We start from the raw sequence: 15,987 nt of genomic DNA, 5'->3' as shown, positions 1-15,987 counted from the left end.
GTCTAGAGTTGGGCCTATTTTTAGGGTCGGTCGGGTTACGCCAATCAAACAATTTTTTAAGGCCTTATGTAGCTCAGCTGGTGTGAATATGGTCGGGGGATTGTATTTTAAGTTGTATTTCACCCCTGTACAAGGACTTTCAAAAAGAACCCAAAGGAAGTATTTTTCATTTAGTATAAAAGTACTAAGCGGTTGTTTCCTAAGCAAGTATTCTACTGTTATGAGTTGACCAATTGGTCCTGGGTGTTGGACTGTTGGTACATGTTGTAAATGGTTTCCTGTGGGCTCTATACTTATAACACTTTAATTGAACTGATGTAGTGTGTACTTAATAAAAATTCCTTTAAAAAAAGGAATGGGCGCCCAACTGTTTGGATACTTTTTTTCTCTACTTAAAAAGTTTGAATGATTATAAAGGAATACTATTTTGATCAATCCACAAATAAAATTAATCATTGTGAAATTTATTGGTAATGTACTTCAGTTTTGATCAGAACTAGATGCATTATAACAGTATTTAGTTGACATATCTAAACCTGTAGCCATTGAAACTGGCAAAGAAAATATAAGACACAAAAGTAAGACAAATTGGTTAATTCCTATTTTGAACAAAGTTGGGGACAATGCTCTAAACAAAACCATTGAGCCCTTGACTGATTGGCCAGACTACTATTGTAATCATGGAAGTTCTGAAATGTTGAACAATAGTTGCTACCTTTGTCTTGGACCTTTGCTAAATGGGGTTAGCTGGGGTTTGTATTGAAGACTTAAAGTAAGTAAGCTATGAAACTAATCATAGAAGCTATTTCAAGCTATGTTATTTTGAGAAAAGCATCTAGGATTTGCTCAATTTGTAGATTTCGTGGGAAGTTTGTTGTGAAACTATTTTTCCCTTTTTCACATGATGCTTTTAAGAGTTTGTTTTGATTCTGACCAACAATGATTGAAATTGATTTGACAAAATAGAATTATAGATTGATATATTCATTATACCTGTGAATTGAGCCTCTTTGAATTTGTTTTTATTATTGAAGATGTATAATGCATTGTTTACACCAGTGTACAACATTTGGACATGATGAAGAGCACCCTCTGTTGATCAACTCAGTGCAACAAACCAGGGTTTAAAACAATACATAAATGATCTGTGCACAACAAAATAGGGTTACATGTGTACAAGTGCACGTATCAGAATGCATTTTTTCCCGAATCTGATAACCAATAATATTGATTTCCTCAAAATTGGCTCATTACCAATCGCAATGTTGCACTGTGAGCCTACTATTACAATTGAGCAGACTTTACTAGTGAATCAGTGTTAATACATGTACATAGTAAAATTGTAAACTGCAACAGGAACCTACACTGTGGATGATAAATGGGAAATAATTAACACAGCAAAGATAGTATAGGGAAAAATGAAACCACTGCATGAGGTGACAGATATGTTAGGTTCAGTGCTAAGGGGCTTCAATCCTGGGGTGTGCATGGTGCTGCCCTTGCAAGTCCACTTGAAGACAGATCTGTGTCCTCACCCCTTTTCAAGATGGATTGATGCCCCTAGTTATTAGTTAAGACCCCCTTTTTCAGCAATGCTGTCACCCAGGGGGGTACTCAGTGCAAATGACCATATGGGGACGTGCCGCAAATATGGGTAGCATTTTCAGCCTTTTGGTATATCAATGACCCCTTTTTCTAGGCCAATTTGGGTATATGAATGGGTCCTTTTTTCAAAATTGTTCGAAAAATAGCCCAATTATTTTGCCTCAATCTAGCCAAAATTTTTGAAATTTTCCCAAAATTTTGGGAAAATTGGTAAAAACTAAGACAATTTTGGGTAAATTCGGCCGAAAATTTTGACTTTTGGTATATCAATGGGTCCAAATTTCTTGAAAAATTGGTATATTTATGGGTCTACTTCCAAAATCTCAGCTGCACGTCCCTACCAAAACCAAACTAGAGTACCCCTCCCCCCAGGTGCTGTCACTCTGTATGTTGTTGATAAGGGCTTCAATCCTGGAGTGTGCATGGTGCTGCCCCAAGTTCACAAGATCTGTGTCCTCACCACTTTTCAAGATGGATTGATGCCCCTAGTTATTAGTTAAGACCCCCTTTTTCAGCAATGCTGTCACTCTGTATGTTGTTGATAAACCCATGCTCATTGGATCTCTTCCGATCTGTCATTTTAACCCTCTTTGTGTGGGTGTCGACTGCAGACGACAAGTCTAAAAAAAATTTTCAAAAATTCGAAATTTATATGACCATATTTGGAATCAGCATGAAAAATGCATAAGCATGAGTACAAGCAAGTCTAGTATTGGTTCAGTGGTTCTAGAGATAGACTATTGATATTTTGAGAAAATACCTCAATACTTGGCCTTTGGCCTGCATGAGCACTTATCAACTTCAATGGTAGCTTCCAACATATCCAATACCAAAATCATTTGAAGTAATTTAGAACTACCGGTATAGCAATTCCATATTCTCATCCAAAGACCTCATCAGTATTTTGTAAAATAATTTTTCACCCAAAGACCCCACAAATTAGGTCCAGAATCCCATCTCTCCTACCAAATTAAGCCCTCATTTTTTTTACTCTTGATGAAATTAAAACATACAACACCTTGCACATGGCAGGCTTGGCAGCTCAACAGTTCTCATTTATTTTTTGTGTTAAAATTTTGATGAAATTGCTGGGTGATTAAATAAAAGCTATTCATCAGTGAAACATTTTCTCTTATCCCATGCCTGATGTCATATTTATGTTCAATGAGCACAATACACTGTTTATCCTTCCGGTCATGATAAGATCTTATGGCATGATCTAATTTAGTGTTTTTGTTTGCTAATAATAAACTAAAACTTAAAGCTGCTTGAATTGAGTGCTTACATATTGTTTTGTGCAAGTATCATTAAAATATCATTATGATAGTTCATGAACAATGTGATCTTGCAGATATATCTATGATCTGTCATGCAAAGAAGAGATCTGGACTAATAATTATTATTGTAGTAACACTGGCACGAGACACAAAGGATAAACCAGAACATGCTCTACAGCTTGTTCACAGTGGCTTGCTTCAGTCCTTTAAGATCCTTTTTTTTTCTACAAAATACTGCCAACATTTGTTTGTTTCATGGTTTTTTTTTTTCAGCTGTACCAATTGTCCACAACTAAGTTGTCAAGCTGATCATAATAGCCCATGTATATTAATGTTTCTTGTGGGTCTCTTGTCCTATCATTGTGGGCCTGGGGTACTGGATCTGCTAGTGTGTACATACATTAAGCAGTGGCTTTATTGGGGGGGGGCATTCATATGAAAGTGATGTACAAGCTCCTTGAACTCCCGAAATAGGGGTCTTTTGGTGACACACTGACAGGCTGACAGACTAGTACGATGAATAATTGGGGCTTTTTGGTGACAAACTCTTAAGGTAGCTGCCTCGGATACAACACCCTTGCAGAAAAATAGCTCCTGTGTCAGATCAATCAGGTCTATTCATTTAAATCTTTAACATAACAAAGAAAAGTATTTTCCCTACCTAATTTAAGAGTCTTATAAGAATTGTAACAATTCTTATGTTTTTCTTTATTTTGTGAAAATTCCCTTAATTTTGACAGTTTTTGATTTTTTTTGCCCACTTAGGAAGGAGCTATGGTTACCAAACTTTCAGGGATGGTAAATAAGCTTAATATCTAAATTCTCTCGTCAGTTTTTTTGGATAAAGTGTTTACTTTTTGAAAAAAATTATTTTTTCCATTTTTTATTTTAGGGAATGTTAGAAACACTGTAGCTTAATATAGAAACACTTAATTGGAAAAAGCTGACGAGAGAATTTAGATATTAATCTTATTTACCATCCCTGAAAGTTTGGTAACCACAGCACCCTTCCCTGTTGCCTAAAAAAATCCTAGAATTTAGGTAATTTAGTGTTTATAGACAAAAATCAAAAAATCATAAAAAAGTACTAACATTCCTTTTAAATATATACTTAAGTAACACTAAGTTAGAAAATAAATTTGGTTGGTATTATTCTGTGATATATTGGCAGCAAAATGAAACTTAAAACTTTTATATACAAACGCTATAAAGGAGAGAAAAATCAGTTTTAATAAAATCTTTGTTTTCAAAAATGTGGCTATTTTGAGAAATTGGCAAAGTGCCAAAATCCCTTCCTTGTAGTAATTCAATGGGATTTTGAGATGACAAAAAGTTGCATAAATCAAAAACGCTTTTTTGGAAAAAATTAAAACTTGGCAAGTAAGGTTTTCTCATCAATACACACCAGGGGTAGCGCTAGGTTGCTTTTTGGGGTCCCGGACCCACCAAAATAGAGTTCGGACCCCCTGTTTTTAAATTTTCTGCAAGTTCAGGGGTCCCAGCAGACCCTCCGTTTTTCAATCTAGCGCTATTGCAGACATACTATTTGTGCAACTCGGACTCACCAAACTCTACTCCGGACCCCCTACTTTTTAATTTTCTGCAAGTTCGGGGGTCCCTGCGGACACTGGAGTGTTTAGTTCTAGCGCTACCCCTGATACACACATCCTATATCATTTTCAAGGAGTTCTTAGCATGACACTATAGCCGATAAAGCCACCTTAAAACTAATGGTCTTTCAGGGACAGATGCTATACAATTTAGGATCCTTGTGTACTTTAAATTTGAGCCATTTTCATTGAAATTCCTAGGAAATATTTTAAGTGCTAAAAGCTTTACTGGTTGCTGTGAAGTTAAAAAAAGATCTTAAATTGCTGGTGACAAAAATTGTCAAAATTCTTAGAACATAAAAACATACATGTAGTTCCTTACCCAGGGTTTCTGTGTTATTCTTATTCAGGGGTGAAAAACATGTAGTCAAGGTTATTATAAACTAGATTTCTATGGCACGCCACACCGGACAAAAAACGGCGAGACTTGAAAAATGACGTCCAGTTTAAAAAATGACGCAGAGAATGACAAAAATGACGTCGAGAATGAAATGATAACGTCGAGTTTTAAAATACGACGTTGAGTTCAAAACGATGACGTTGAGATTGTAAAACCAACGCCGAGTTTGTAACGCCGAGTTTCTTCGGCGTCCAGATTTTTTTTCGGCGTCCAGATTTTTTCGCGTCGAGAAGCGCCTCTATAGTTTCTGATTGGCCATGTTGACATGGTCCAAATAGCTAGTCATTTTCAATATCTGCAATGGCGGAAATAAAAGAATATGGTGAGTGTGGCAAATTTTATGAGTGAGTTTCAGAGGACAGACATTGATTCCGAGGTTAATTCCGTGGAAAGACTAGGAAGAATATGGTAGAAGAGCATTAAGTTACGACCTTTCTAGCTGTATACTTGCCATAGTCAGTACAGTTCAATGGAATGACTCTTATGTCGTGTGAAATTTAAATAACCAGCATAACAAGATATACAAGGTGTACCAGAAATACCCTAGTGAATGAATTTGGACATAAGTCAAGAAATAGGCATCGGAAAAAATGTAAAAAGCGGCGTTTATCTCATTGTATTGTGCATCATATTATTATAATATTATTATGTACGCAAATTATATTTGATTCGGTTGACTGTTTGTGAAGAAATGAGCGATTAGGGCCTACATAATCATGATAATGCCCGCATCAATGCAATTTCCATTAAGACTCCTTTTTCAGCACCGAGTCACCCAAAGACCCCATATTTTTTTTTTATTATCACATGCTCTTTCACCCAAATACTCCTTATATTTTCCTTTTGATCTGTCACCCAAAGACCCTTATACATGTATATCCATTTGAACAGCAACGAGTCATCTATCACTGATTTTGTTACTTATTTTGAAATAACAAAGCCATTTTGCTAGAAATTCAATTTTCAAGGGTCTCGTCCGAAGACCCTATTTTAAAAAAAGGTCATTCTTACCCAATGCCCGGACTAATTTAGATCCAAACGGTCCGTCTGTCACCCAATGACCCCATATTTTGTGCATTTTGATCTCACCAAATGCCAATATGTATGCTCTCACCCAATGACCCTATATTTTTTTATATTTTGCTCTCACCAAATGCCCCTTACTGTGAAAGTGTCAGCCCTACACTCCTATTTCCATTTCATATTGAAGTGCCCCCCCCCCGCTTTTTCATACTGCTCACACCTTCCTTATAAAGATTGTGTATCTCATTAAATTTAGTCCTCTTATAATCCAACGGTGTTATGTTAATCCTGCTTTAAGCAGTCGCGTGGAAGCATTAACATCTAGGGGGAGGGCGCTAGTAGGGGAGACGAGCATTCGGTTTCGCTGATGTGACTTTTTGTCCGCACGAACATATTTCAATTTGGGACTATTTTAGCCCTAGATGAACGTGCGTTTTGCTATTTGATGGGTCATCGCGCACGAAGCGTGTACAATTGTGTAATTTTACCCATTTGGGCCCAAAAAGGGTGCTAAAATTAAAAAGGAAGATGCACATGGGAATTATTACTTTGTTTCTTCTATTATGATTTTAGGGGGACGTGTTCAATGTGTTCTAGCCAATTTACAGTGTAATTGTTGATACTGTGCAATGTTTTGTTTAAAACTTTTGCATTCATTATTCAGGACAATATTTAAAGTAACATTTTGTCCGGGAAAACTGATTTCTGCAACAAACTTATTGAACAGATTAAACTTATTAACAGATTATTTAAAGAACGAAAAGAATTTTACTAAAATATAAAGCCCATTGGCATGTACTTTGTTTGAATTTTTGATATTGGCAACCTTAATGATAATAATAAGTTTATATTCATTATGAGCGATAATGAGAATGATGCATGATGCCATCACTGCTCTTGCTAATTTCATTCATTCTGCTTAAAAACGTTCTTTAAACATGTTAAATAATGATAGTTCATTTCTCATGTTCATAATATTAATATGTTGTATTCTCTATGTTCAATCCTGTATTTTCATTTAATGTCTAGTTTGACTTATACCTGCTTTGTTTGGGTGATTGTCTATAAAATGCTGATTCTGATTCTGAATGAACTTTCTTTCAAACTTGAAATGAAGTGATTGATTCATGCGTTATGTAATCGCTAATTTATTCGCAATCATTCAACCGATTCAAGTAAAATCATCGTATTATATGGGCTATACGCTGTTTTTAAAATATTTGGATTCTGATGCCTATTTCTCAACTTAGGTCCAGTTTTTTATTTTCCCGGGACACCCTGTACACTCCCCAGAGCCAATTGGTCAAACATGAATTATCACTCAAATTATTGTAACAGCTAGGTAGGCCTATAAATTTCATGTTTTGTCTTATGTTGCCTCCATACCCAATGTGTCTTTGTTAACCCATTTTGACCCTACCTGCTACCCATACCTAACATTACATCACTGACCTTGCCCATTTCCTGTCCTATCCTTGCAATTTGACCTGATAACCATGGTAACCCACCCCATACTATGTGCTTTTTCATGTGCTAGGCAGTTCTGCACTGACCTCCACCAAGTCAAGACCATGCTGGATTCAACCATAGATAAAGGAGACACTGTCACTATCATGACTTCCATGCATGGACTTAAACAAGCACGCATAGGAATTACCTACAATGAAACATATACTGCCAATAATGCACAGCTCAAGTGCTATCTTTATCATTGTTGTTTCTTTCAAATATGAATAATATTAGTAAATAATCAATAAATTGCATGGTTTATAATAATTACTAGTATTGAGATATAATATACAGAAAGACTATAGAGGGCGCTACTCGGCGCGAAAAAAATCTGGACGCGAAAAAAAAAAAAATCTGGACGCGAAAAAACTCGGCCCGTTACAAACTCGGCGTTGGTTTTACAATCTCAACGTCATCGTTTTGAACTCAACGTTGTATTTTAAAACTCGACGTTTTTATTTCATTCTCGACGTTATCATTTCATTCTCGACGTTGTTTTTTATTCTCGACGTTAATTTATTTTATTCTCGGCGTCATTTTTTAAACTGGACGTCATTTTTTAAGTCTCGCCGTTTTTTGTCTTGTCTCGCGTGCCATATATTTCGCGGTTCTCGGGTCGGGTGGTTCCCGGAAATAGTCATGTTCTGCTGAAATTGGCCTATATGCACATGTCCGGTATATGCACATGCTCAATATTGAAATAGGCCTATGTGATATGATAGCGCGCGGACAGAGGGACGGACGGACACGCCGTGATTAGTATTAAGATGTGCAAAGTGTGTAAAAATGGTGAGTCTGGGTGGGAGTCCAAGCAACCAAATATCTGTATATACCCTGACCTCCCATTCATGCCAACCAGTATTTCTTAGGCCTGCCCCTTCCCTCAGTGAGGTTCATACTTTGTATGGAATCAGTCTCTCTAATACCAAACACACTCCTACTGTACCAAAATATGAAAATTGTACATGCTTACCACTCAACCACACCCATCCACACCCACCCCCACCCTACCCTTGGAGTAAAATGGGCCTTGTCTTCCCCATCTGAGTGAACCTACGCATCATAAATAAAGTCTTTGACATAGCTAGCTATCACCTGACTATTAAAGAAATTCTTACGTGATTGGCCCCAGCTGTTCCCAACCAATGTGTATTGTTTAGGGTGTCAAAATTGACACACATTCCGAATAAAACTACATCGTACATCATACTTGAATAAAATTCCTGAAGATATTAATATTTTTATTTAGTTATTTATCGTGATAATAATTAGAAATGGATTGTAGTTTAAAAGGTATATCAACAATGATCTCATATAATTTTCTCTCATGAAGGGACTATTTAATTTATCAAAGTAGTTCACAAGACAATGTAGTTGAATGTCTATACCATCAGAAGGCGACAAGGATGATGATTAATGATAATATTAGGACTTTTTTATGGTGATTATGATGATGATGATAACAATGATTTGGGCATAAGAGTGTTATGATGATGATGATGCTGACCATGGCATTGAAGTAAAGACAATGGCAATGCCCTCTGTACAATCATGACAATGGACTTGAGATTATTACATGTAAATTTATGCATTCCTATGTAATGGCCAGGTCTGTATGCAAGATTTATTTCGGGGGGGGGGTGCTGAACTTCCAAAAAGTGGACCTAGTGAATGAAAAGTACGCTTGCACAGACTTTTTTGTAAAAAGTGGACCTAACCCAGAGTCCTTTTTGGGACATTTTGAATGTCTTATTACTAAAACGTGCACCTTTTATCAATTTTCACCCACTTTTGGACCTTTTTATTGACAAAAAATAGCAAAAAGTGGACTTTGGGGGTGCTGCTACAACTCCCGCACTGGCCTGAGAATGGCATTTAGTGGCAGCAATATAATTAATATTGTCTCATTCAGTGAGAAGAGGCTAATTTACAACAAGACTTGCCAATATATTTGTACTCAATTTTTTTTTCATAAGCGATCTTACTCATACTGAAATTCTACTTAAAACAGTCCAAGCGGGTTTTTCGCCTTCTCTTTTTAATAGTCTTTTAACTACTTTGTCCCAGCTGTTTTCAGATGAATAGCATTGAGTACAATGATAATTGTCTTGTGACAATAAGCAGCCTAGAGGATAAAATTGATATTGACAATTAATCATATATCTTCTTTAGCAGATCGGAATTTGCCTAGACTGAAATTCATCTTTTGAATCTGATGATGATGATTTAATATCATCATATAGTACAGAATTTGCCAGTGGGTATTGGATGTAGTGTAGGTTTAAGGTCTGTCATTGTGTTATGCCCCTATGTGTTGTGTTGACTTTACAGTTCTATGGTTTCTATAAACTTGCACTTGGAAGGGGAACTGAAAAAGATTCAATTAAATTGCACACAGAAATAAATACCATGTAATATGGATCTGTAATATGTGATAATTGATGTGGGAGCTGAGGGGTGGTCTTCAAAAAAATGTTGTAAAGGGATATGCTATGCAGACTTTCGGATGCTGACTTTCTCTATACCTATTTTCTGCTGTTTTTGCTGCCCATCAGTAGACGAATTTGTCAAAAAAGCACCCAAATTTGCCATAATTGGGCAATTTTAAGGACACTTTTGCCCAAATTATGCCCTTATGTGCCCTTAAAATGACTAAAAATGGGACAAAAGATTTACAAATAGGAACGAAAATTTGGTTTTGCCCCCTCTACACTAAAATCCTGGCTACACTACTTAACTATACAGCCTCCCTCCCACACACACATTACACATACCCCATACAGACACCTCACACCCCAAGGAGACAGAAGCACCCCAATGTTTCATTTTGAATACATAATACCTGTAATATTTGATATAATAATTCTGTCTGACAGACTGCTGAGTCGCCTTGTTTGCCATCTTAATTCTAATATATAACTACTAAGTTGTATTTTTGTTTAAAAGCAAAACTTAGTAGACAGTTGGTTTTAATGAAAATAAAATAAATTGTTTTGATATGATCAGAACCAAGGAACTCGCTACCAAAAGAGTGAGCTCTATGCAAACAACTGGCCAAAGAATTGTCCATGATAAGGTATTTATATTGTAAACATCGCAGTCTTGCGAGTTTATTTGAAGCTATTTGAAGTCCCTTCTAGCAGTGGACATGTAATAAATCATCTTTTAATGAGGACTAAAACACTGTCTCTTTACATTTACTTTGAGTTAAGGCAATGTAGCCCCAAATAACAATGGACCCTTAAGATGTTTAAAAGCTTGTACTTTGTCTATTAAAATGTGCCCTTAGCGGTGCCGGTATTTTGAGAACAAACGGTCTTCATTTTCCTGACTACACAGACCAGTCTGCCCTTGGTACAAGATATGCATTCTAATAACAAAAGAATATCAGTCCTCCGTAGAACCGGATGTGTGGAAAGCAATAAGCTTGTAATAAGATGAGATGAGAATGAGATGAAAGGAGACAATACGGTTCCTAGCCCGATGTTGAAAGCCTGGCCTATTATTGATTAATATTAGCCCTGCATGCCGTGCAGTATTACACCAGGCTTCCTTGTTTTCCGCTCTCGTTCACAGCGAGAAAAGTGTTTTCATATATCTTAAACGATAAGTGATCAGTGCATTGTAGCATAATTGTTTTCCTTTCACTTAGGTGTGTTAGTAGCCTGTTTGGAGTAGATATTTGATTCTTATAGATGCATGTTTGCATAGTAGTTATGAAAGAGAGATGATGGCACGCTAATACCTGAGCGTTTATTTGGTCAGAGTGGGAAAAAAAAAGAGTGGGCTTTAATAAAGATTACAAAATAGATCTTATTAGGCATCTATAGTGATGGTGTATTTATCAAACCTACAAGAGTCCCATTTCACACTGTCACTTCCAATTTACTTCTTACTTAGTTTCCGGTATGCTTGCGACTATGGACTATAATAATTTAGCCCAAAGAGTGGAGCTACCGTAATAGTCTAAGGAAACTGTCTCTAAGGCTTATATCAATATTGGTTGATTAAATATGCTTTTGCTATATGCCATTAAGACAGAAGAGTACTTATAAGGCCAGGAAAGACACCTTGTAAAAGTGCAGTTAGTCTTCAGTCACGTCACCGTATTTAATGGAGAATCTTGTAGCGCATGTTGAAACACTAATTATCCATTTCTTGAATGACAGGATTTCAATTATTTTTTCCTTTTTAGAAATATTGAAATCTAAACGAGCCTCAATGTGTTGGGTACATGTTCTTGATTACAGCAAATGTGTGGAGTGGCTTAAAAGTCATGTACCACTGCGGAACGTGTCGCATATTGGCTGATTAACAATATTGGGGAAAACATCTTTAGTTGTGAATCACAAGAAACAAGAAATATGTTCCAGTTCTGTAGGTGTTGTTTCTTGTTCAAAACCACCTTTGTGCCCTATTTAGCTGTTGATTTAGACTTATTAGTATTGAAATTCATTTATTCTTATGTTTAAAATGTTGTGTAATCAGGGTGAAAGAAGGGAGGAGCACAGTTTTGACATTTTCAAATTTGGCCTTCAGGCTCATTTTGTTTCTGCAAATTGGTATGGGAAGTGAAAATTTGTTTCAATTTGTGCAGCAACTTTTTAAAAGTATAAAACTTCTTTTTTAAACTCAGAAAACTGCTTAACTGAGTGAGCTCAGTTCTTTTAAATTTGGCAAATTTCATGAGTGTGGTATATGCAACTTCAGTGGCGTACGTAGGTTTTCAAAAGTTGGGGGGAGGCACAGGTCTTGATTACCCCCAACTGAATCCCTGGTTTGTAATGTTTTGGTTTCTTTTTCATGAGGTTACTGTTAAAAAGCATTTTTTTAAATATTATTGTCGTTGAAAATTGACTTTTGAATGTTTATGAGGTTTAAAAGTTTTGTTCACAATTGTTTGATTATTTCAAAATATTTTGTCTTACTGTCACTGTGACCTAAATTTGAACATAACAAAAGAATATAATGGTCATTATGATCAATTGTCTGATTAGATCATATCTGAACTGATCCTTAAATGAAGACCTAAATAATGTATGTCATACCACAAGCACCTTTTGTCCTACTTGTCATATTGAAACTACAATCAATTAAGTAAGCTATATAATAAACTCCAGTCTACAATTAAGACTGTGTTATTCAATTAGAATTTGCCTAATTCAGAGAGAGCTTTATAACATTGATTTTGCACATTATGTCTTTATGTAATCATTATTGAAGCAAGTGGTATGCATAATTCATGAGCATTGCAGCACAGTGTGTACAAATTTATGCCAACTGATTATCCAAAATTGTATTACTTAATCCAGTAAGAATTAATTAATCTTAATTAATCATACTGTTGACTACAAGTGACAGAGCTCTCATTTAAAGTGCACCTAAGAGGCTGTGTAATATTTACGCGCCGTGGGGAGGATAAACGGAGGGGGGGGCAAACATTTTTGGCAGGCCATTTGAAAATTTTACCCCGTGAGAGGCTAATAATTATTGCACAGTCATCAGCAATAGTTTTTAGATCAAATCTGAATCCCATTTGTACACATAGTTTTGCTTTCTTGAAAAATGTTTTTTCTTTTAGTATCTATTAATATTTGTCTTCTTTCTTTGTAACATGTGATAAAGTGCTTCGTTCAGTTTTCTGTTGGTATTGAATTTAAGGTGGTATTAGAGGCATTTTGGAAGTGCTCTATACATGTTTTAAACAGATTAATGAAGCAGAGCAGAGCACACACTTACACAAAATTCCAGTTGTTGGAAGCAAATCGAACATACATTTTCTTTGTAACGTATTGTTTTTATCAATAATCAATAAAGTTAATGAGCTAAATTGACTGAAAAAGCTCATTAATCATGATGTAATTTTTGCCAATATTTTGCTAAAAATCCATGCATTCTTAATTTCCAGAAATATCCTCATTACATACATACATACATAAAGGTGATTTAAGGCGCTTTAAATGCAAAAAATGATCTAAACATGCACAATTACAATACCAACAACAAACAATAACCAGTCAGTGGAAAACTAGAAAAATCAATGCAAAGACAATGAAAAATACTTATACCACCTTAATCAAATTTAACTCTTTACATTATAGTGTGAACTGGGCTTTCAAGTAAGACTGGAAGAAGAACCAATGAAAGAGGAAGTACAATCCATGCCAAGTACTTTCAGTAGCTAACAGATTTCCTGTCGAGGCCTGGAAGAAATGGCGAAGGAATTACTGTCTCAAAATTACGCAGTAAGTTTTGCTACAAAAGTGGCAATTTTTGTAACATCATTTTTTTCACAACTTATTCCATATTTAATCACAAAAATTGTTTTCATATACATGTCTTATCCTACTTAGACCCACATTCCTAAGGAATACTAGCTGTGCATATTCTTAAATATATGTCACAAGCTTGATATTGGTTTGTTAACAAATTAATTTTAAAAAGGAGATGAAGTGTAAAAAAAGTCACATTTTTATGGCAGCGTTATTTTGGTCCGCAGTGGAAGTCACATTATTTTAATAATGTAATTGTACACTTCTGTTGGCTACTACTGTATAAATAGAAAGTTATTATATGTTTTGTTGAATACTTTGGTGGCACTTGAGGTTTTTTTTTCAATTAATATGATTTTTTTAAGTAAAAAAGAATGGAATGATGACAGCAATTTTTTTTTTTTTTACAATGTCAGTTTCGAAGCATGGCTAGTGGTCAAGCTTCCTAAGCCATCGGGCCTAAGCCCAATTAGTCCTATATACCAGCACTTACAATTTCACATCATACATCACATAAGAAGACAAATCAATAAATGAATCCACATCCTGCTGGCTTAGGAAGCCTGACTACTAGCCAAGTTTCGAGAAATCGGACCATAGTGTTCAGGTCCTGCATGAGTTGTAAGTTTCCTAAATATGGGAGTGTGTGCTTTTGTGAAACAACTGTAGACACAAGCTCACCAATAAGCTTTGATTACGTTAGTGGGGACAGTAAAAGCTAGAAAAGGTTTTGTAAGTACTTTTGAGGATATTGTATTGTCAAGGTATAGTGTGAAAGAATAAGGTTTCTATTGGGTCTCCACCCAAGTTTCACCCTTCAGTATGTAAGTCAAGGAGCAGCAGTTGTTGGCAGTATCAAATGTGACATTTTTAGCAGAATTGAGAATGAAAGGTAAGGCTTTACAAGGTGTTATAGAATAGTATTGTTTTGGTTTCATTGGGAATCTAGTGCTGATTTGACTTGCAACCTCAGACGATTTTGGATTTTTTTTTTCTGAGAAGGTGAAAACTGGAACCTATCCATAGAAACCTGAACTGGAGTTCATTGGGAGGAAACATTGAGAACTCAAGTTATGATGGAGTAAAGCTCCATTTCCCCCATCTTCAGTAATGGTGTAATTGAGTACAAATGGCTGGGATGTGATAACTTCTGATTGCTTTGTATAATGTTGTAGACAAAGTGTCCAAGAAATGTGCTGCAGATTTCCTTTTACAAATTAAGCGCACTACTAACCATCCAACACATATTATTATCCGCAAAGTCCTTTCCACGCTTGATGTCGCATTCATATATGTGATGGTTAATGCTGAAAAGGAACAAGATTATACATGTTCACTCCAACATTGTCAAGTTTTAAAAAGATAGAAAGGTTGCAATCACTTTATTTGGTTTATCCACAAAATGTAGAAAATCCCACAGGAAAATTGCTGAAATATGGCTTGTGCCCCCCCCCTCATCACAACCCCCTGTGCCACCCCCCATCATGGTCAGTTCCCCCGGCCCCCATAGGATGACTTATGCAACGCCACTGCACCCAATTGTAATTTTATAATAATTACTAATCATTTGATGATCAGGATTAAGATTAGATTGTAGGGTTAAGTGTAGAGTTATGATTATGGTTGGAGAGTACTCTTCTAAAGTTGCTCTGAGGTCAGAAATAACTTACTAATCATAATTTCTTACCATCCTACCATTAGTATCAAAATGTCATCATCTCATGTTTGCCTTGAAATTGCCCGCGAGGTGCTTCTAAGAATGCAAGTAGCCTTCCCTTGTTTGTACTTGCAATCCTGGATGTGCACTACCATCATATAGAAGTTGACACAGGCCAATCAAGCAGGCTAATTAAGATTTACCACTCTCAAAAAAATCCATCAAAAAGGTAATGGCTATGACAAATTCCTCTGCTCAAACCTTGTTAATCAATTTAGAGTTTTTATTAATAGCTTTACTAATAGCCTTGCTCCGAATCAATGAGACAGTTGGTTCACTCAGAATGCTTGCTTGCTTACTTGACACACCTGTGATTATCTAGCCTAACCCAGGAGATGGGTTGGCCCTCACAGGATCTGTATGATGTAATCTAGCAAAGCTGCATAATTAAATCAGTCTTCCGCTATCTAAAAGACATCTTCCTAATGCATATTTGGACAGTAAAGATAGTTTTGGGATTTAGAAGAATAATTACTTTCATTAATTTTAGAAAGCTTGATCCCATTAAGGCCTGTTTTGATATATTTTAGGGTTTGATATACTAGTTGTAGGCTTCACTTCACTCAGTTCCGTA

General features: G+C 35.9%; 1 protein-coding gene across 1 annotated transcript in view; it reads left to right on the top strand.

Moving 5' to 3' along the window:
* Nucleotides 1-15,987, top strand: part of LOC140151678 (uncharacterized) — a 98,209-nt gene that overhangs the window by 7,968 nt on the left and 74,254 nt on the right. Inside the window, exon 2 of the mRNA XM_072174013.1 lies at nt 13,526-13,669. The gene's annotated coding sequence lies outside the window, so the exon portion shown is untranslated. The remainder of the gene's footprint in view (nt 1-13,525; nt 13,670-15,987) is intronic.

Source organism: Amphiura filiformis, chromosome 5 (genome assembly GCF_039555335.1).
Source record: "Amphiura filiformis chromosome 5, Afil_fr2py, whole genome shotgun sequence".
NCBI lineage: Eukaryota > Metazoa > Echinodermata > Ophiuroidea > Amphilepidida > Amphiuridae > Amphiura > Amphiura filiformis.
This window is presented reverse-complemented; position numbering and strand designations above follow the sequence as displayed.